This window comes from Pogona vitticeps, chromosome 4, assembly GCF_051106095.1.
Source record: "Pogona vitticeps strain Pit_001003342236 chromosome 4, PviZW2.1, whole genome shotgun sequence".
NCBI lineage: Eukaryota > Metazoa > Chordata > Lepidosauria > Squamata > Agamidae > Pogona > Pogona vitticeps.
In genome coordinates, this window is record NC_135786.1 from 236,447,800 (window position 1) to 236,470,834 (window position 23,035).

The 23,035-nt window shown below is 45.1% G+C and overlaps 1 protein-coding gene across 7 annotated transcripts in view; it reads right to left on the minus strand.

Moving 5' to 3' along the window:
- Window positions 1–20,101, minus strand: part of TSNARE1 (t-SNARE domain containing 1) — a 434,224-nt gene extending 414,123 nt beyond the window's left edge. For all 7 annotated transcript variants that reach the window (XR_013544395.1, XR_012087019.2, XM_078392020.1 and 4 more), the window contains exon 1: window positions 20,017–20,101. The gene's annotated coding sequence lies outside the window, so the exon portion shown is untranslated. The remainder of the gene's footprint in view (window positions 1–20,016) is intronic.
- Between the last annotated feature and the right edge of the window lie 2,934 nt (window positions 20,102–23,035).

Here is a 23,035-nt window from a genome sequence, read left to right on the forward strand (position 1 = left end):
TGAGACAGCTATCATGGCAGGACCATGGACCGTCCATTCAGACACCGCACCAAACGGTGGTGAATGCTTCACCAGACATGGCTTAACACAGCTCAGTAGGCTGGAGCACCTGGCTCCAGAGCCAGGGACCAAAAGTTGAAATCTCCCTTGTGCCTCTGGTGGAGTGGCCAGGCAAGACCACTGACAGAGCAGACCCCATTGCTTGTGTGGCCTCAGACAAGCTGCACGGTGGTCCCAGAGGGATGCCAGGAGAAGAGATTGGGAAACCACCTCTGAGGACTTTATACCAAGAAACCCTGTGAAGTTCTCCACAAGCCTTCGTTGAATCAGGGAAAACTTCTTAACTGTCAGAGCAGTACGACAATGGACCCAATCGTCTCAGCAGGCGGTGAGCACTCCAACACTGGAGGAATTCAAGAGAAAGTGAGACTGCCATTTCTCAGATATCCTTTGACTTGGGATTCCTGCATTGAGCAGGGGGTTGGACTCAGTGGCCTTAGAGGCCCCTTCCAACTCAGTTATTCTATGATTATCAGGGCTTGAAAAATTCACTCGTCCACTTGTCGAGTGAAAACTGCAGCTTGATGAGTCACAGCTCCCTTCCTGCCTGCCTCCTTCCCCTCCACCTCTCTCTCTAATCCTGCAGTCCTCCCCTCCTCCCTCCCATTGCAAAAGGAAAACTGCCCTCTTCTCATGAAAAGAGAGTTTAAGTAGTACATAGAGATATAGCTCTGCAGGAGAATGTAGAGTAGTCCCATGCTAGAGAATATAGAGATTCCGTGCTCCCAATTTCAACCGAAGAACCTGGATCCTTAAGAGGCCGGGAGCTTTTGCTTTCAGTTTCATTTTTGCAGGAGGCATTCTAAAGAAAGCCATTCAAAATACAAGCTCCATGACCCCACAGGCACACAGGTAATAAAGCAACCCAAGTCTGAGGGTATAAATCAGTGATTCCCACTCCCAATAAATTGCAAGGCTATAGTCCAGTCATGCTGACTGGTGAAATTAAAGCCCTGATTATTATTATTATTTGATAGCACCTAATTATTATCACAAATATAGGATTCACATGGCCTGCAGGCCATAATTCAGCTCCTGCACCACCCCTCACATTAATGGCAACAAATGGGAAATTGCACCAACAGAAGGCACAGAGACATGTAGTTCCCAACCTTGGGTCCCCAGATGTTCTTGGACTTCAACTCCCAGAAATCCTGGCCAGCACATTCAGTGGTGAAGGCTTCTGGGAGTTTGAGTCCAAGAACATCTGGGGACCCAAGGTCGAGACCCGCTGACCTAGTTCTTCCTGTTATCGCCTGCCTACCTTGCCCATGTAAAGAATGGCCAGGTCCTTCCCTCGGCCCTGGGCCTCAGACTGTTCCATTGTCCTGCTGGGCCGGGACACTGCCTTGTTTGTTTATTTATTTATTTATTGGATTTCTATCCCGCCCATCTAGACCAAAGGTCTACTCTGGGCGATTAAAGGCCCATTTGGGATATCCACAGCAGTGGATAGCTCAAAAGGATTTTGTGGTAAACACCACATACCGCACACTTCAAACCCACAAACGCACTAAGGCAGAAACTCATCTATCCAAAAGACCGGACACCAAAAAAAAAGAAAAAACCAAGAGCAATATATAGTCTATGCGGTCCAATGCAAAGAAGAGTGTCCGGAGATCAACACTGGATAAACCAAACAGCAACTAAACAGGAGAATAGTCCAGTAAAGGAGGGGCAAAGGCTCAGGACGACCATCAGCAGTCGTCCTTCATTTGATGGACAAACAACACTCATTTGATGACCAAGATGTACTCATTTTGGACCCAGAAGAGAGGTGGTTTGAGAGAGGGCCCAGGGAGGCCATACATATGCATACAGAAAATTCCTCACTCAACAGGAGTGGAAGCCTTAGGTACAATCTGTCTCCTATTTATCATGCTGCCCTTTCACCCATCCTCACAATGATTAGGACCACACACATCAGAAAGACCACTGTTAACGACCCATGACAATGGGTGGAGAAGGACTGCAGAGGTGGGATTATCCCTCACCCCCAACCCTTTGTCCATCTAACAAGCCCATTCAGAAATGAAACCAATGTGGAATATATATCAGGGGTCTCCTACCAACTCTCCTCAGACTGAAGAAGCTACTTGGATGAGTAGCGAAACGTCTCATCCTAAAACGAAAGAGGTCTAGTTCCCATGACTCAACTTCCAGATCAGGGGGGAAAAAAACATCTTAACTGTTAGAGCAGTATGACAGTGGAACCCATGACCTCAGGAGGTGGTGAGGGCTCCAACGCTGGAGGCCTTCAAGAGAAAACTGGACAACGATCTGTCAGATCTGCTTGGATTTGGATTCCTGCCTTGAGCAGGGGGTTCACTCCAATGGTCTTCCAGACCCCTTTCAACTCAATTATTCTATGATTCTAATGCTTTTCCTCAGTGAACCAAGCCAGAGTGCATGGGGGAAGCTCTTAACCTGCCAAGAAAAACAAGCTATGAAACATGTAGTGGAACGTCAAAAACTCTTATGCGACTGGAACTAAAATGACAGAGCCGGACCCGTTGCTATGGTTGTCAACAAGAGACTTCGTTAGGCACCTTGGGGGGAAAAAAAAGCTCTGCTTGGGAAGAGGAAACTAAGTAGGCGGTTTTGGATTCTTTTATTATTATTATTTTTGATTGACAGTTGAAATTGTACGTAGGGCTGTCAAAATCCTGTTTTAACACCGAGCCTTCAACACCGTATTAGCTGCCGATTTAATTAGTCCAAATACGCAAGTCAGAGACATGTCATTTATCCATCAACACCAGGTACACACTGACATCGTTCCCTACCGAAGTGTGTGGCAATACGTGCTGACAGCTCGGGGGATGATGTTTATTTGCCACTTTAATACGACTACCTACTAGGTTTCCCAAGGTGACTCCAGAGCGGCTGCTTTAGCATCCTTACAGGAAGACAATAATTATACAAAGGATTTCATTTGCAATTTAAAAAAAGAAGTGTGAATGATAATTCAACCAGAGTGTTCCTTATGCTGGAACTCAGTTTTGTTTCCCAGAGACCCTGAACCCATTTCCCGGAGCCTTCAAACACACGCTCGTGGTTCTGGATGTTTTGCTCCTTTTTGGAAACTCAATGGTCATTGGGAGTAATTTTCAGGGGGGATTGAAACCTGAGAGTGAAGGGTTCACCATCTCCATCCCTCAACATGCTGTGCTTCCTCCTTCAAATCCATCTCCCTCCTCCCCTTGCAATATGGCAACGTGTCTCAGTCAAGAAACTTCCACTTTTCACAACTTCACAATCATGCGGAGAAGGAATTTTCAGGGGTGACACATAGAGAGTTGCAAGTCGAAAGCAACCATCTGTCCTCATTCATCCCAAAGTGCAGGGCACGTAGTAGTGGGCTCAAGCGACATGAAGCCAGATTTAGGCTGAATAACTCAAACAAACAAACTTCCTAAGTGGTTCTTGTAGGGTTTTTTGGGTTCTGAAGGCCTTCAGAACAGGGCCAAAAAATCCAAAAAAAACCACAACAACCATCAGATCCCGGCCATGAAAGCCTTTGAGAAAACTTCATAAGTGTTAGAGCAGGATAACCATGGAACCAATGACCTCAGGAGGTAGTGAGTGTTCCAACGCTGGAGGCATTTGAGAGAGAACTGGACAGCCACCTCTCAGATCTACTTTGATTTGAATTCCTGAACTGAACAGGGGGTTGGTCTTGATGGCCTTAGACTTCTTTTCCAACTCCATTACTCTATGATCCCACCTTCTCAACTTCGACCTCCTCTCCCACCTGCTCTTTCTAGGCTCCCCCTGCCTCCTCCATGATTCCCAACCCTTCCTCCTTCCTCTCCTTTCTCTGATTCCCCTTCCCAACGTCACCTGTCCCACCCTTCCGCTTTTATTCCAATCACCCGTTGGGTGGCGGACCTGCCATGTCTTGGAGAGTCACCAAAAGGGTTCGTGGGAAACAAAAACCTTCCAGGGTATTCTTCTCTGCGATTTTTTCTTTCTTTCCCCTCTCCTTCCCTTTTCAAAGTCATTAAGAATTAACGGGAACTGAAGAATCACCAATTTGGAATTAATGGGGTAGCAGAGGAGGGAAATTAAAGAACAAATTTTATTTGGAGTAATTTGGGTGAAGAATTAATAGATTGGCTTTGCCTTCGGTGGAATTTAAATAATTCCTAAATTTGGGGGTGGACAGGTTTCCTTTTCCTCCAAAATTTGTAGTGATAGTTGTAAATCTCCTTGTGTACACCTGATGGCAACACAGAGGTACAGATCTTTAGTACGGCCCAAATTTTTGCAGCCCAGTAGTGGGATATCTGTACGGTGTAGGATCACCGTTATAGCTATCGAGCTTTAACCAGGCACCATAAGCAGTTCCCTCTCCTTCTAGCCTGTCCTCCTCTCTCCAAGAAGTTCTTCTTGATTGCTGGTTCAAGAGGGAGTTTCTGATGGAACGGCAACATGTTTCCGGCAGTGCTTGACACCCAAATATAGCATCTCCACCACACTGGCACTGAAAGAGAGCGGGGGATGGAGGGAGCGAAACTGATGGGAAACATAAGGGAAGATGAGTGGCATATTGTAATGCTCCACTTTGAGACACAGGAAGAGTAAACAGCATTTCTAGTTAGAAGTTGGAGTTTGTAGTTAACACCCAAACTGAACAGAGAAAGAGTGAAGCTTTGATAAAAGTAGATAAGCCCCATCTGCCTCGATTTTCAGACTACATGTGCTCACATTGACAAGAGAACTGAGGAATGTTGAACAGAGCTAGATCTCCAGAAGGATTACATCTCCCACTCACCTAAGCTGGTATAGTCAGTGATGAAGGATAAGAATGGTTCGGTACCTGAAGATTACACTTTCCTCGTCCTCGACCCTCACCCTTCTATGATGAGAGGGACGTTATGGAGTTGGACATCTGGCGTCCATACCATGAGAGAAGTCAGGCCGAGAATCAGCATGGTGAAGCAACTAAAATGTAGAACAAAGACTGCAGAGACTCGGGTTCAAATCTCCACTAAGCCATGAAGCTCCCCTTGGGCAAGCCACTTTCTCTCAATTAGCCTACTCAACAAGGGCAGCGATGCTGGGACGTTTCTGGGTCCAAGTCCCAAGTCCAAGACTTCGGTAACATGTCCCGACTCCCAATATCCAAGTCTGAGTCCCTATTAAGAACATTTTTTTTGTCCCCCAGAAAAGAAGGGAGAGGTGAGTGAGTTCCTAGTCACAGTTGGGTATGAGTCATTGGAGAAAAGAAACAAGTCAAGTCCGAATCGAGTCACCGGTGTGTCTTAAGTTGGCTCGAGCCCCTAGCCCTTGGATAGGGGTTCCGGAAGGATTTTTTTCTCTTTTTTTAATAGGAAGGAAGATATCTTATAAAACTTACAGATCCGTGGAGAAAAGACAGGCTATGAATGTAACATGTAAAATGATTTCCAGATACGTGCCCTCAATCCCTGGTATATACAGACCTGGCCTTCCAGGCATGGAAAAACCTACAGAAATTGATCTAGACATGCTTCTAAGAAATCTGAACCTAAAGCTCTCTAGGTCCATTCTGTTGGAGATACACTTTTCTCACCGTATTTATCTCTCTTGTACGAAGGGACAAATCCCAAATGAAATGTCTTGAGATACATTTTATGGTTGAGTCATGGCTACAGATCTCATTGTTCTGTGGCTTTTCAGCTGTATTTTGCAATACCAGTGTGGTTTTAATCCATTTCAAGCGTTTTGTGATGTATATCATTTAAAAATAAAAAATGCAGCAAGAATAACCACAACACTAAGTGTTATAGTACGTGGCTCATTAAGAGATTTCATTTCCTGGATGCAAGAAATTACAGGGGGGAATCTTGGTCTGAAATCAGCTAGGCTCAACTAAGACAGAATTTGTAGGATTTACACAAGTGCTGACTCACCATTCAGTAACAGCGTCCACTGGTCTACTGTAGCCGGGACTAGGAATTGGACTTATGCCCTTATCTTTTGTTTTACAGAGAATAATAATACTTGCACACAACTCAGCTCCCAAACACAAACATGTTGGTGCAGAAAGCCAGACGAAAATAAAAACAACCCCATTTGTCCTCAGGGTGAGCGAGCTACCGTGTCCAGCATTCATTCAACCATATTGCTCTGCTGTGCTAAACGCTGAACACAGATGCTTTGTCCAGAGGCCAAGGCGTAATTTTGCATTTAATCCAGTGAATATTTCAGGGACAAAAACATTGTTTCCTGGAAACTGTGGATCTCACAGTTCATGGGGCTCTCTCTTCACCTAACGTGCTGTGTCTTCCATACCCAGAAACAACAAGTTCTGTTACTTGCCCCCTTTGGGTTACTCAAAGCCAATCGCAAGGCTAGGAGAAGATAGGCATAATTGAATTCCAAGAGCAAAAGGCAGAGGGAGGAAACCAGGACCTATTCAGGACCATGGACAGCTCCATGGGCAGCCCTCCCTCAATGTCTTAAGTCACTGCTACCCAACCTTGGGTCCCCAAAGTATTCTTGGACTACAACTCCCAGAAATTCTGGCCAGCACAGCTAGTGGCAAAGGCTTCTGGGAGCTGCTGTCCAGGAACACCTGGGTTATCCAAGATTGGAAACCACTGGCTTAGACAATACAACAGAATCCAGTGCTATGGAATGTGTTCTCCTATGCTTTTGAATAATTGCAATTCAAGTCAATTCTGGCTTATGCTAACTTTTTCCAGGGTTTTCTAGGCAGAGAATACTCATTTATTTATTTATTGTATTTATATCCCGCCCATCTGATCAATTGACCACTCAGAGGGGCTTTACCATCTTCTACATCTGGGGGCATCTTGAGCCTCTGTAGCTTGCCCAAGGCTACACAGGCCACAAGACTTGGAGGCACAGGAATAATCAAATGCCAAGTTGCACCAAGTGACACTGTTCTCTGCAAGATGATAATCCATGGACTCTTGCCCCTTGACTATAACAGGGGGAAGGACCTGCTGGAACCTCAGCCTTTAAAGTCTCAGCAGGCTATAATCCTGGAATAAGGCATCTCTGTGCCTGAGCCCAAGCAGAAGGCTGGATCACGTCCCAGCCCACAAGAAAACTACAGGATAAATGCACAAGCCCGCCTAGAAGCGCATACACACCCATGAAGTGTTTGGCTGCAAAGAAAGGTTCCTCAGAAGAAAAACCATCCAGAAGAGTAAGATGTCTCCTGACGGAGAAGCTCTTCCTCACAGATTGATCAGGAGGCCAAATCCTGCCACGGTGGTCCTTCCCTAGCTGGCCATGGGCCTGCAACCGAGCTCTAGGTGGGCTTCCAGAAGTTCAGCTACACAAACCTTACGATGTGATTGGGACTTCACTAGGAACAATCTCTCTTCTGGCTTCAGAACAAACCCGCTTGGTCTCCTGATCTTTGCTGCTCACTCTTTGCTGTCTGTGATGTTTCAGCTGCTTGACTGTACTTCTGGGGTTCCACCTCTGATACGACTTGCCTAACTTGACTTTTGGACTTTTGTGGACTTGAACTTCAGATCCCACCCCCCTCAAGGGGTTTATCAGCCATAGGACCCTTGCCCATTGCTACAAAGTGCCCCAGCCCGCACCGGTTTTGCTCCTGGGGCCAGCTTAACAAGTGTCAGGACAAGAAGGTGTGGTGGTCTCACTACCAGACTCCTTGAATAGCCACTTGGCCCAACACAGAGGCACAGAAAAACACAAGGAGCTTTCTAGACTCTTCTCTCTGGCTATTCCTTCCCCTGGGATATTTACCAGAGCCAGCCCCACCTCCTGTTTGTGTATATGATTTACAGCCTATTAACTGCAGGCTGAACTTCCCTTTATGTCTATTGATACAGTGAGCAGGCAACAGGGTGGATATGATGGATAACAAATAGGATTTTACTAAATGCAATTTATGTGCTGGTATTATTCACTTCCAGCCACCCTCCAGCACAGTAACACATGATTGGTTACAGTTCCTCTTTATTCGTTCATATAACTCTATCAATTAAGACCACATAAACATAATTTTCTCACACACCGCCTCTCTCCTTCACACACAGCCCAGCGACTAATTCTTGATTCCTGTGCATGCATTAATGCATCCACCTCCCCCAAGCCATTCAGAGGGAGCCTCTAGCCCACCTCCTCTTCATCATCATCACCTCCTTCAGGCATACAATGAAGTCTAAGATCTCCCTTGCAATGAAGAGAGACATTTCTGTCCATGCAAAGGTTTTAGCAGCTCCTTTTCCACCGCTGCAATTCTGAACAGGAGAAAGAAATCACAAAGGCTAAACTCTGGCTCCTTACACTTTGCATATAGACAAATGCAAAGAGGGTTTCTTAAGAACAACCTTCAGAACACGTCCAATGAGCCCGAAAAACCTACAACAACCATCAGATCCCGGCCATGAAAGCCTTCGAGAATACAAATTCAAATACAGTTAGAACATTTTTTTAATCCACCATTGGAATAAGATGTATCCATATCAAGAGTTCAGAGCCTGCTAGATTGCATATTTTGGAGCAAGTTAATTTTTGCTTACAGCTGAAGGCATTAGCATAAACTTCACTCTACAAATGGGGATTTAACTGAAGTGTCTTGTCGCTAACAAGCACCAACAGTTTATTTTCATTAACACCAACATGGATCAGCAAGAAATAAGACAATGCTCAACGAGCAAGCAAGATACCTTTTGGACGGGCAATTTATAGCATGGTGCTGACAGGAAAAAAACAGATCATAAACATCTCAAATGGAACAAAAGTGGCCTCTCCAGCCATCCACCGGGGATGGGACCCAATTTCACAACCACTAAATAATCACACTCACCCACACAGGGAGGGAGAGAGAGACCTCAGGTTAACCCTGCTCCTTTTCAGCTGCTTTACATCAAAATATTCTCAAGAGAACCACGGAAGAGTCGAGCTGAGCAGGTTTAAGATCACAAAACCCATGATGCAGTGCAACTACAAGAAGCAGCAAGGCAGACCAAGACAGAGGCGCCAAGGTATCCATCAAAGTGGTGTTGGCTTGCGACACAGGTCCAATACGATTCCTGCAGTGCTCTAGTGGCCCATGACCCAGAAAGAAATTTCTCCTAAGCCCCAACCTGGAAAAGACAATAAGGCTGGCCAAGGTGGAAGACAGCAGGAAAAGAGGAAGAGCGAAAGGGACGGACTCCCTAAAGGAAGACACAGGCAAGGAACGGGACTTGCAGTCAAGTCGGACTTAAGTCACACTGGGGTTAGACTCAGGTTTCTTTCAATGACTCTAACTCAACCCATGACTTTTTCGGGGGGGAGGGGTGTTCATTTTTCATAGGGACTTGGGACTCAGGACTGGGTACCAAAGATTTGAACTCAGACCCAAAGACTTATCAGCCTCCCTGATGACAGGCTTCGGTTTCCAAGAGTTGAGCAAGGCTGTTAATAGGACAGGACATTTCGGTGATGGCTCGTTCGTGGGGTTGCCCTACTTCAACTTGGTGGCACGTAACAATAACCCTGTTTTCATCCCGTAAGAATACAAGACCCATAGAGTTGAATTACATGGAAGTAATAAGTGCCAAATGCACATTTCAGCAGAGATAAGAACATTCATTTAAAAAAAAACTTTATAAAGCCCAATCGATCAAAGATTACAGGTCCCGTTTCAAAGCAGGTGAATAGGCAATAAATAGCAAGCTGAGGAGAAGACATCCCCCCTGCCAAAAAAAGAGGCAGGCACAGCATTTTATTAAATGGAATTACTGGTAGCCGCTGCATCACCGAAGTTGCATTTCACCTGCATTTCCTCCTCGCTCAAGGAATGGACGGTGGAGCCTTTGCTTAATGACTTATGACCAAGACTTAAACCTAAATCCAGCTTAACATATTCAGCAGCTTTGATGACAGCCAAAAGCAATTATCAGACTTGTCTTCTGCCCTGCACCCAGAGCTAGGGATCAAAAGGATCTCAGCCATTGTTCCAGCTATTAACTGTGCATCCATCCTGCTGGGCAATCGACGCCTATGTGTCGAAAATCGAACCTCCATGCTTTACATGCAAGTCATTCCGGGAAGCAATCTACTTGTCTCCAACACGGGCCGCCTCTGGGTGCAAACAATTAGAGATGCACCAGAACAGGAGCTTCTGTGAAAAAAAGGGATCAGCAACTCGAAGCCCCCTCCACGACTGGACCCAATTACGTACATGGGGGAAGACTCAGGAGCCAAGCAACAGCTCTGGATCCGAAACCTGCCCAGCATGAGAAGTGGCATGAGAAAGGCCCTCCAACCCATCATCTGCCACGTCTTTGCCCAACTGGAGATTCAGAAGAACTCCACCTATAGTAGCAAGCATAGAATTCACCATTTTGTAGGCTTTCTCAACTGGTGTTGCTACGTCTCCAGCAATACCAGGATTCAAGTGAGGGGCTTATGCAGCCTAAGTGGAGTTGCACAGAAATCGCACCAGTGAATTGCTACTAATTAACGTGTTCTTAGTCAAGCATCAGTTCTGCAACTTGGAGTACACATACAGAAACATGGAAGCCATCCATTATTTAGTGGCCATCCTCTGCCGTGATTTCTCTAGGTTTGAACCTACACAGCCCTAAAACCGGCTTGGGTCCAAGCAATCTCAAGGACCACGTCTCCCTCCATGAGCCTGCTTGGGTGGTAAGATCATCGGGAGAGGACTTCCTCACGGTCCACAGGTGTGTTTGTTGGAGAAACAGGAGACAGCCTTCTCTGTCGCTGCTCCCAGACTTAAACTGAGCCAGGTGAGAAATGGAAGCTTAACCCAGATATACGAATATTCTAGAAACAATGAGAAATGGGTCACCATTCGAGACAACGGCAACATGGGGCTCTCCATAGGAAGTCTACGAATCCATGGTGGACAGCCACACCTGTCACATGTGTTAGCCATCCTCTTACCCATTGTGTCTCCATCTCCCACTGGTGGGGTGACACATTGTTAGCATTCATTTCTTATTATTTATTTCATCCTCCTTCAAATCTCACATTCACGGACCAACCATGAGATTCCATGGAGACCATGGTTCGGATTCTGCAATCCATGGTTCGGATTCTGCAGATTCACTCTTGAGTTTTAGTTCGAACTCTGCAGGATCTCGATAAGGTGCTGAACCTAATGTGTAAAATCTAGAGTGTGTGCACAATCCACAACGTGAAACCTAGAGCAGATTCAGCACCCTTACAAAAGCAATAAGTAAAGCTGAAAGCTAGCAGGAAAAGAGGAAGACCCAATATGAGATGGATTGATTCCCTAAAGGAAACCACAGGCTTGAGTCTACAAGAACTGAGCAGAGCAGTTGAAGACAGGGCACTTTGGAGGTCACTCATTCATGAGGTCGCCATGAGTTGGAGACGACTTGAAAGCACGTTACAATAACAGGTGGAATTGGACAAAATCACGGCAGTGGATTGCTGCTAAACAATGGGTTGGTTCCAAGTTTCTGCTTATATGCCAAGTTGCAGAACTGATACATGACCGAGAATATGATGCGTTCATGAGCAGCAATTCGCTGATGAGATTTCTGCAACTCCACTTAGGCTGCATCAACCCCTCACTTGAATCCCAGGGTATACGTAGCCAAAGACGCTGCAACACTGGTCGAGGAAGCTTCCAAAACTCAACACTGGAGAACAGTCCAGGCGAGACCTTGCTTTGCCCCACTTCAGAATCTGCACAATCACATAGGAAGCAGGGAGGGAGGCAAGGTGGAGAGAGAGAAAAAACCCATGTCTTTAAGAGGAGTGGGAGGAAAAAATGTGCCTGGCGGAGCTGAGATTTACAAGGTATGCTGGCACGTTTAAGTGGCAGTGGGAGAAGCAGAGAGGAGAGTGGGAGAAAACCAGAAAGGAATGCCAAGGAAAGAGGTACTGATGAGCAGAACGGAGAAGCCGCGAGCGAGAAGGTCAGAGATGTAGGCTGCGGCTGAGTCACCACCGTTAACTTAAATGGCCTGACCTATCAGCTCTGACATACCAAGTGCCGTCTCAAGCCAAGAAAAAGCTCAGGAGCTGGAAGGTGGCATTCTGTACCTGCCCGGCACCCACAGCTCACAAAAATGTCAATTTAATTAAAGGACAACGACTGCAACAAAGAGCCCCTTCCATGTGTCATGTTAGATTTCACCTTGTTTCTGAATATGAAGAAGAGAGAGAAATCAAAGCTCTGCCAGAACTCCACCTTCAATAGCAAGCAGGGCTACCGGGGGGGGGGCTACCTGGGGGGGCTGTAGAAAAGAGGCAAAGCAGCCACATTCCTGAATGGCCCTTGTGTGACAGGAGCATCCTGGGCAAACTGAAATGCACCACCTCATCTCACATCCGATTCAAAATTTGCTTCCAGAAGAGGCACTTCCCACTTTTGTGCCTACAACACAAGGCAGGATTCTCTGGAAAAGACCATAATGCTGGGAGAGGTGGAAGACAGCAGGAAAAGAGGAAAACCAAATATGAGATGGACGGACTCTCTAAACGAAGCCATGGGATTCATTTTGCAAGAGCTGAGCAGAGGTGCTGAGAACAGGACATTTTGTAGATCAATCATGCATAAATCAGAGGTGACTGGACAGCATGAAAGAACCACCACATTTAAATGTACAGTATCTATCTATCCATATCATATTTAAATAAAGTGAATATACTACAGCTGTCTGTTTTCTTTTGTTTTAATAAAAATCTGCAAAACACTTGTATCACCCTTACTTTCATTCCTCAATCCCGTTTTTGTAAACAGAGACTAAATGTGTTTTCTTTCTCAAAGCCTATTCGGAGCCCTGCTCGGAATATGCTCCCTTCTACCCTCCTTCTGCCAGTGCCCCTCGTGCTATTTTGTGTGTGCCCACTCATGTACATCATCATCCATGACAACCCAAACCACAACATATACATTTGTTCCTGAGAGCACTGTTTGGCACAGAAAAAAAGACCCCCATCCCCTTGTGTTTCTACTTGAAATGCTCCATCCTTCCCCTTTAAGAGCTGTCCCGGACCTTTCTGGCACTGGGCTAGAGCATGCCATCTTTTGGAGGTGATTCATTGAGATGCAAAATGGCTCTTTGTTCTGACTTTGCAGACGGGTACCAAGAGTTAAACTAGACTGCACTGAAGATAAGGACCTCTTAAATACCAGCTGGATCGAACCAAATCTCATAGCTTAGACAGTTTCCTTCCGTGTTAATATTGTTTCGTGAAAATTTCATGAAAAAGACACTCCTTACAATGGTTAGCCGCAGTTCCCCGTGAAATTCAGCCAAATCCTTGAAGAAGGTTTGTGTTTTGTTCTGCTTTGTTTCGGATCATAAAAGTTTTATTAGGTCTTGTAAAACATCCCCAATTTTCCTCTTCCTTGGGCCTTAAATCGAAACTACGAGATAGTATTCTCTCAGCTCACAATACCACTCAATACTTAAACAATAAGGATTGATCATGGAACGAATTAAAATGCCACTTACCCTTCTCCAGTGATACAATCTAAGCAAAATAAAGTGGCCCTCTCAGAGGCATGAAGGAAAGGCCCGAATGCATGACTGAATTGAGACAAGCTAAAAAGTAAGACTGATTACTTGTGAGAAAAGAAAACCAATAACAGACAACTTCTCAAATACTTGAAAGGCTGTCATCCAGAGGAGGAGCAGGATCTGCTCTCCGGTCATCCCAGAGTGCAGGACATGCAACAATACGCTCAAGTTAAAGAAAGCCAGATTTCGGTTGAATCTCAGGAAAAACTTCCTAACTGTTAGAGCGGTACAAAAGTGGAACCAGTTACCTCGGGAGTTGCCCAGCGCTCCAACGCTAGAGGCATTCAAAAGAAAATTGGGCCACCCTCTGTCAGATCTGCTTTGATTTGTATTCCAGCCATGAGCAAGGTGTTGGACTCAACGGCCTTAGAGGTCCCTTCCAAATTCATCATTCTATGATTCTATAAAAATGTGAATTCTCTGCACATGTGATTCGACCCACAGACTCTTAAAACTGAAAGAACAAAATCTAGACGACCAAACAGTAGTCTGGATGATATGGGCCGTGCCACAGACCTTTCACCTTCACCATCAAAGGTCTTCTGGCTCAAACCAAATGATTTACTTAGTATATCATTAGAAGCAGAGCTGCTTGGAAAGGTAAAAGATGACTGTTTATTCTAGCGTGAGCTTTCCCTACTCTGCATATTGCAAATTAAGGCAACTTTCATTTTGTAGTTGTAGTCAAGCAGTAAACATAGGTTCCTCTGGCAATACTGATGGCTCAGGCATGGACCTTTGAAAAAGCTGTGATCCAGGAAAAAGAACGAGTAACAGACATTGTACATTTCTCTTCATGCATAACTTAACTCACACTGGAAAAGATCCATCCACCACTGAAGACCTGCCTTCAAACGTTACTCCACCCTGTATTTGAAGCAAGTACTCACAAACGATCCGTAACATCAAGTACAAATTCACACCCTTACAAGAAATACCAGTGCAGACTCTATCCAACATCTTTTCCAGCAACATTCTTCAACATTAGAACTGCTAGGTTTTGGGGTTTTTTAAACAATCTTGCATGCTGACTGTAGATTGTGTGACTGCGAGCACTAACCAAACGTCCCTTCCAGCCTTTGATTTGAAAGAAAGCCCCACCTCTCTGCTGGGTGCTTCCCCCCCCTCTCTTTCCGTGATTGGTAGCTGTTGTTTGTTTCCTGTTGATCTGTTCAGTCGGTTGCTAAATATATGTGAAGGAAAGAAAGCATCATGCACAGGTCTGTAACTTCGAGCAACTGCAAGTAAATCAACGCACCTTTAATCTTTCTTCCACAAATGTCTCAGAGTGAGTTACTGAGTCTTTAAGTACCAGTTAATGAGAAAGGGGTGGACTATCGGGGAGACTTTGAGCTATTCTCTTCTGGGAGTCTCTACTCTTCTAGCACAAAAGGAATATTACCAGAAATTCAAAATCAGTTCTAATACCGAGAACTCTATAAAGACACATGGCACCTACAAAGTGATGCATCGGATGAAAGAGCCTGCGCTCCACAAAAATGCACACTGAATAAAGCTTTTTAGTCTTTCAGGTGCCAGAAGAATCGCTGATATTTTTGCTGCTAACAATGGATGTTCCCTGGAGATTTACACAAGGGGCTCTTCACCTGAACATTCTCCGGTGTGCCCTCACACCTTAAAGCCAGCTCCATAACTGTCTTCCGGCACACCAATCTGTCGCAACAAATCCCAGTAATGGGTTCCTAGCTTTCAGGATGTGGTTTAACCCACATAACCACTCCAACTTCAAAAGGAGGCTTTTCAACACAGAGAAAAGTTGTTAATAAAGATATTAAATGGAAATATGCGCTTCATTGTCAGAGAGCCAGAAGTACCATATTCCAAGGACTTGTATAGCTAACTAAACATCTCTTGCTAAACCACTGTAATTCACAGCTCTCTGAAAGAATTAAGTTGGAAGGAACCTATAAAACCATCACGTCCAACCCCCAGTTCAGTGCAGGAATCCCAATCAAAGAATATCTTGCCAAGTGGTTGTCTAAATTTCTCTTGAATGCTTCCAGCGTAGGAACACTCACCACCTCCCAGGATCATGGGTTTCATTGTCATACTGCTCTAACAGTTGAGAATTTTTTCCCCAAGATTCAGCCTAAATCTGACTTCCTGCAGCTTGTGAATCCTTAATTAGAGATGATTGTGGGGAGGAAGATTAGGCGCAAGCCTTTTCTGCTTGACGAAATGTCCAACAACTTCACTCCTCTTCGCTGAATCCACACAATGTGTGACAATTTCTGCCTTCCTGACAAATCAGTCCGGTCATTTTAAGATACATATTTTTAGTGTGGGTTTTTTTTTTCTTGACGGTTTTGCTTTGATGGGCAGTAGAGAGATAAAATTAGTACAAAACCAGGTTTTCTCCCCTCAGCCACCCACAACGTGGCCCACAAACCAAAGCAAAGCAAAATAAACACCACCACCAGTGATTAAAAATGAAACATCTACACCCCATTAAATCCACAAAGTCCTTCTACAAAATATCGTTATTTTTTAAAAAAGAAAAATCTAATGTTTTGTGGGTTTAACACCAGGTACAGTAAAGCCTCTCCCTTCTACTTTCAGCCCTTGAGCTAAGCAGAAACACAAAAACTTATCTTGCAGAAAACTAATCCTTGATAAGGGCTGGATTCAGAGACCCATCCAGTCCCTTCCAGCTCTGCAGTTTTAAGATGATGAGCTTCAAGAGGGACCGAAGAAGGATCTTAATGAACCACACATATAAATGTATGTGAGATCCCAGATTCCTGCAGGAGACTGAAGGATGCCTACTCATTTCTACAATCTTTCTTACACAGGAATTGTCCAGATGAATTCAGCTACATTTTCCGGCTGCCCTACGTACTTCCACAAATACAGTGGACCCTTCACTTACAGACGGCTTGACTTACAGACTTTTTGAGTTACAGACTTCTCTGGCCGCAAAATTTAGGTTTGACTTGCAGACTGAGATTTGACTTACAGACCAGAAAAAAACCAAAATGGAACAAAAACGGCCTGTTACGGGATTAATCGGTTTTCAATGCACTGTAGGTCAATGTAGACTTGACTTACAGACTTTTTGACTTGAGAACCGCCTTCCAATACGGATTAAGTTCTCAAGTCAAGACCCCACTGTAGTTGGATACAGAGAACCCTCAGTCTACTGCGTCTGCCCTTGGCTTTGGGGAGCAATGATGTGTGTAGATAACCCCTCCATCTTATTTATTTATTTATTTGTTTGTTTGTTTGTTTGTTTGTTTGTTTAATTGGATTTCTACCCCACCCATCTAGACCAAAGGTCTACTTATGATAAATCATGGAGAGACCATGGAATGGACCTCAACAGATGGGAAACCTTGACCTCTGAGCTTTCAGCCTGGAGGCAGGCGTTGCATCACAGCCTCTCCCAATTTGAAGAGACCCTCGTCCAGCAGGCCGGGGCAAAAAGGCAGTCCCGAAAGCAGCAAAACCAAGGAGCTGGACAGGGGACAGATTGTATTTGTCTTCTGTGTGGAAGGGATGGTCACTCTCGCATTGGCGTTCTCAACCACACTAGACGCTGTTCCAAGTCCTCCATACAGAGCATGTTACCATCATCTCTCGAGACTGAAGGATGCCTAAACCTGAGCACTTCCTGAGCTGTCTATCTCATGTCATCCTGGATTTTTTTGGTTTGTTGAGGGACATCAGAGTTCCCTACTAATGACTTCTGGCGTCCTCACTGATAAAATCACTACCCAAGGCTGGGCTAGGAAGAGACTGGGCTCCAGAGATAAATCTAGCTTTAATTCTCAGTGGGTGGAAGAAGATATGAGGGGTGTTTACTGAATTGCCAATTTTAAAAACACCCGCCCTCAACTCTCTCTATATCAGCCCGCTATTTCCGATTCATTTCCATGGGCTCAATTCGAAGAGTATTTATTTTCAAGCCAGGCAGTTTAAATCACAAAAGGGATTTAAAAAAAAAAAGCAATTTCAGTAACTGATTTGAATCAGGTTTCCAGGGTAATATTTCAGATTATTCCTAAACAACAATGCGGACTGCTTAATCTAAGCAGTGCAGCATGCTCATAAATTCCTTGTAGGTATTCCTAACAGACTCCTTGCTTTTTGTTCCACTTTTGCTCTTTATCACGAATTTGTTCGCATAATTTTGGCCCACCCTCATGCGGCCGATCGAAGCAGCAAACAAAGTGAAGTTATGAGCCCTTTGTAAAGGGACCTTCCATCGGCACATTTATGGGCCCAGAACAGTTTTTATAGGACAGCCACTGGTCAGATCTGTTTATAGGAACAGGAAACTTATTTGTAGGCTTGGGGAAGAAATATTCAGTTTGTGGACGAAGCAAGTGGCAGAGTGCAAATAAAGACTGTAAAAACCGGGGTGTACAGGAACCCCTGGATGGCCTTTCTGGCTGATCTTTGTATCGCCCTGAATCCAAGCTCTCTTGGAGAATCCAGACAACTTCAGATTCCCGGCTGGGGCTTACTGGCACATAAAAGAGAAACCACACATTTAACATCCTGAAGTTACAAATCTGTTGTTCCAAGTGCAGCTTCTCTTAGTAAGGGGTTGAGATGCAGGCCTGATCACAGAAGGAGCTGGCATAACTTGACACATGTTTTCCCCTCCCTGGTTGGTTACTGTCTTCCATTCCTCCCTGCCAGTTTCAATCCAGACAGGTAAGGTAAAAGGTAAAAGTTCCTCTTGACATTTAGTCAAGTCTGACTCTAGGGTGCAGTGCTCATCTCCGTTTCCAAGCCGTAGAGCCAGTGTTTGTCCGTAGACCGTTTCCGTGGTCACGTGGCCAGCGCAATCAGACACGGAACGCCATGACCTTCCCACCGTGGTGGTACCTATTTATCAACTCACATTTTTACATGCTTCGAACGGCTAGGTTGGCAGGAACTGGGAGAAGCGACAGGAGCTCACTCCGTTGCGTGGACTCAATCTTACAATGACTGGTCTTCCGACCTTGCAGCCCAGAGGCTTCTGCAGTTTAACCCGCAGCGCCACCACGTCCCACTATCAATGCAGGCAGACTCGCCTACAAAAATCTATGGGATGTCCAGGCCATAGTGGCCCCTATGTTGTGGGAGAGAGGCGAAATCCTTGGTGGAGCCCCACACCTCCATAACAGGAGCGATACCCAGCTGGGGCTGAGGGGAAGCCATCGCGTGATGGTGCCTCCAGGTCTTCTTCTACAACAGTCGTTCCCAACCTGGCGACACCCAGATGTTCTTGGAAAACTTTCTCTACCACCAGCACTGATGCTTCATTTCCCAACGGCACGCAAGCACTCTATGGGGCTCTAAAACATATGGTGGCTGGCCTTCAAAAGCAAGGTGGCCAAAGGTGGCCAGCATGGCTTTGCAGATTAGACCCACCTCCAAATTAGAGGTGGCCACGTCAAAGCTTGGAAGTGTTACATTTTGGGGGATCCCAGAATCCCCCAACCAGCACTGGCTATCCTGGGTGGTGGATGATGGGGGTTGTCATTCCAAACAGATGATGGGCATTGTGGTCCCAGGACACCACCCTCTCCAAAGCCCAAAGAGTCCAGTGGTCTCCCAACCCCATTCCAGATCACCTTTGCAGGCAGTTGGCCTTCATAGCCGGACGGGCAGTATATAAACTGAATAAATGAAATAAAATAAATTTATACCCAACCCAATGGGCACCCAGCCAGGGAACACTCCTTCCACCAAAGGACAGGGTTGTGTGCATGATCTGGCGCTCCTCACTGGCAACTCCTGGGATGAAAGGATTTTTATTTGAAGGCTTTCCCTTCCAGAGAAGGCGTTGGCGGAAACTCTGCCCATGCTCAGGTGCCCACGACACAACAGGCCAAGAATTCAGAAACACGAAAGGCGGCAGCTGGGCTACCCACCCCGTTCCCAGTCGGAGGGGGGGAAAAAACACGAGTTTACAAACATGAACAAAGAAAGACACACAGCCAGAGACCAAACAGGCAAGAACTGGAGTAAAACATAAACCCAGGAGGCTTCAGCTCAGCGAAGGCGACCCCTCTCCTCACCCTGAGCCCAGTCCATAAACACGGCCATAGCAACCAATGCGAGGATGAGTGGGGAAGGGTTGTCACGTGTACAGCGATTCACACGAGCTTCTCTGCAAAGCCTGGAAAGAAGGGGCTTTGGACCATCAGAGGGCATCCAGCCCACTTTCCCTTTGCATCGACCCCATCCCCAGATTCCAAGGCCAGGAGCAAAACACCTCCAAGGTCTGACACACACACACGCCCGTACACACAAACAACGTAAGCGTGCAAATCTTCCTGATGCAACAGAAATAAATAAATAGCGGCCTCAGCGCCCTGCCTAAACCTCTCTTTTTTTTTTCACTCGTGCAAACAGCAACCTCCCGTGCAAATATATATATATATATATAGAAACCCCCAACCAGGGGGGCTGCCTTGCGCGCGCAGCTGCTCACCTGCCCGGACAGCGCGTGTGCGGAGCGGAGCGGGGCGCCAGCTGACGGGTTGAAGGCTTGGGAAGGCAGAGAGCGCGATTGCGCCTGCGCGGCGGCTCGGGAGGCTCCCCGACCTGGCTTCTGACTCACACGCCCCAGCCCTTCCCGGCACTGCGCAGGCGCGCGTCGGGGTAGTTCGGCCCGGCGTTGGTGGCTGCGGGAAAGGGGGCCGGAGGAACTACCACGACCGGCATGCAACGCGCGGGGGAAAGGAGGCGGGGTGAAGCCAAAGGGGAGGGCGGAGAGCGACTTCGGAGGCTTCTTGCAATACAATGTTGCAAATTCCATTCATAAAGTTGAGTCAAAAGTTACCTTTGTTGTCTGTCACGGGACGGCCTTTTCCAAGCCAGTGGAGTCAATTATTCCTTTTTTTAAAAATTAGTTTAGAAAATTATTTTTCAAAAATTGTTATTTTTTTAAAAAATAGTATTACTATTAATATTTTACTAATTAATACATTACAGTATTTATTAATACTAATACTTTATTAATACTATAGTAATACTATTATTTAAAATATTATTTTTAAACTATTTTTAAAATTCTTATTCTTAAAATTATTTTCAAAAAATTACAATTCAAAATGTTTTCAAAATGAATTCAATTTATTATTTTTTTAAAGTGCCATTTTATTACTGTTTATTATTCAGTTTTTGAAGGATGGGACTGACAAATACTAATCATGTTCATTTATTTAATTAAGCCATTTCTGTATGGTGGTTCCTGTTCTGAACACAGAACAAAACAGCAATTTAACCTAGCTTTTCAGACATTCTCCCGGTGAGACAAAACCCTATCTAGGCTCAGAGAAACAAAATAAAATGTAATAAAATGTCCCCAGGAAAAGAGCATCGCATCCAAGCCATACAGAAAAAGGCACAATTCATTTTATGTTTTAAGAAACAAGTGGGGGTCTTTAGGATGAAAAATATCCTATAATATATTTCTGAATGAAAATTTTGTTTTATTTTTCATTGTATTTTATGGTATTTTGTGTGTTATGGATGTTGTTAAGGGTTTGTGTGTGTGTGTGTGTGTGTGTGTGTGTGTGTGTTATTGTTATTGTTTTCTTGTCATAAACTGCCCAGAGTGGCCTTGGCTGCCAGAGAGGTGGTATAGAAATCAAATACACAAATAAATAAAATAAATGTGTATTAGGGATTTGCACTACAGTAAAGATCTGCCTCCTCTTTCATTGTGGTTTTTGAATGGTTCTTCACCTGTTCTCTGCAGGTAAGAATGCTTAGAAGACAAAGAGGAATATATATTTTCTCTGGCCCCTGTATCTGCAAATCCTCCAGATAGTTATTCACCCCACATGGCCTCAGTCTGTTCCAAACACAATACAGGTCTTTGAGTCAGGAGGATTTCAACCAACCCGCCTTGTTTTAATGGTTGTTGTTTTTTAGTCGTTTAGTCGTATCCGACTCTTCATGACCCCATGGACCAGAGCACGCCAGGCCCTCCTGTCTTCCACTGCCTCCCAGAGTTGGGTCAAAGTCATGTTGGTAGATTCACTGTCCAACCGTCTCGTCCTCTGTCGTCCCCTTCTCCTCTTGCTGTCACACTTTCCCAACATCTGGGGCTTTTCCAGGGAGTCTTCTCTTCTCCTGAGATGGCCAAAGTATTGGAGCCTCTGCTTCAGGATCTGTCCTTACAGGGAGCACTCAGGATTGATTTCCTTCAGAACGGATAGGTTTGTTCTCCTTGCAGTCCAGGGGACTCTCAAGAGCCTCCTCCAGCACCACAATTCAAAAGCATCAGTTCTTCGGCGGTCTGCTTTCTTTATGGTCCAGCTCTCACTTCCATACATCACTACAGGGAAAACCATAGCTTTGACTATGTGGACCTTTGTTGGCAAGGTGATGTCTTTGCTTTTAATGGTACATTTCAGTTTTCCCTGAAAGTTGTGTTGTAATTCAGGTTGCAGAATAACCCCGTAGAACATTTGGAGGCTTATCTCCGAGTAATCAAAACACAGGCTCTGCTTGAAACTGTTCAAGGTTCAGCAGATCCCCTTTTTTCCCAAGAAAGTCTGGGTGGCTGAGACATCGTTTTACTGCTTTTCAGATGCTATTGCCTCTTCTTGTTGATTTGATTCAGTTTTCATTTTAGTGCTGTTTTAACTGCTTTGGATTTCACAAGCTTTTAACACTTCACAGTTTTGACCATATTTGTGACCAAAGACTTTTCTCTCTTTTTTTGCTGAAGTATATCTTATCAACGTGGAAAATAAAATAGTCTTTAGAAGAACTCAGTGGCATAGTGGCTGGTCTTAGGCTATTTATGGAGATCTGTGGCTAAGCAAAGTTCTGAAACCTGGACACTTTATCATCCTAAGCACTGGGAGAAGGATCCTTTGGGCAGAATCTGTGCTAATAATGAGCCCCTGTGGAAATGGATCTGACATTAGAGGGAGTGGGGGAACCTATATTTTTGGGGGGGGGGCTGAGGCTTGAACTGTTACTGGGGGGGCCTTTCACAACCAGCAATGAGGTCTGGGTAACCAATGTTATCTTGGTGTTCCAAGACAGATCACCACCATTTTTTTCTTTAAAAAAGGTGGACTAAAGTAACTTCTAGGGCCCCTCTGGAATTAGAGGCCCTAAACCTTAAGTTTCATTAGTTTCATAGTGGATCCGACTCAATTAGAAGAGAAATATATAATCTTCATCTACGTAAAGGCTAGACACATAGTGTTGCTCCATGGATATTGGCCACCAGTTTGTTCACATCACACAATTGTTCTGCTCTTCCATAACGTTGACTCCTGTTCCATATCTACATAGTTGCACTCTACAACAGCCAACAAGCCTGGATCAGTTAGACATGGCTAAGACTATGCTTGTTCCAGTAACAGTGATGCTGCCATCAACAGAACTGGGTGATCCCGATCTTTCTCCTGATCACCCCTCTTCCTAAGGTGCTGCAGAAGGCTAGAAACCTTCAGAAAATGATTTTTCAGACAGCAAAGAGAGCC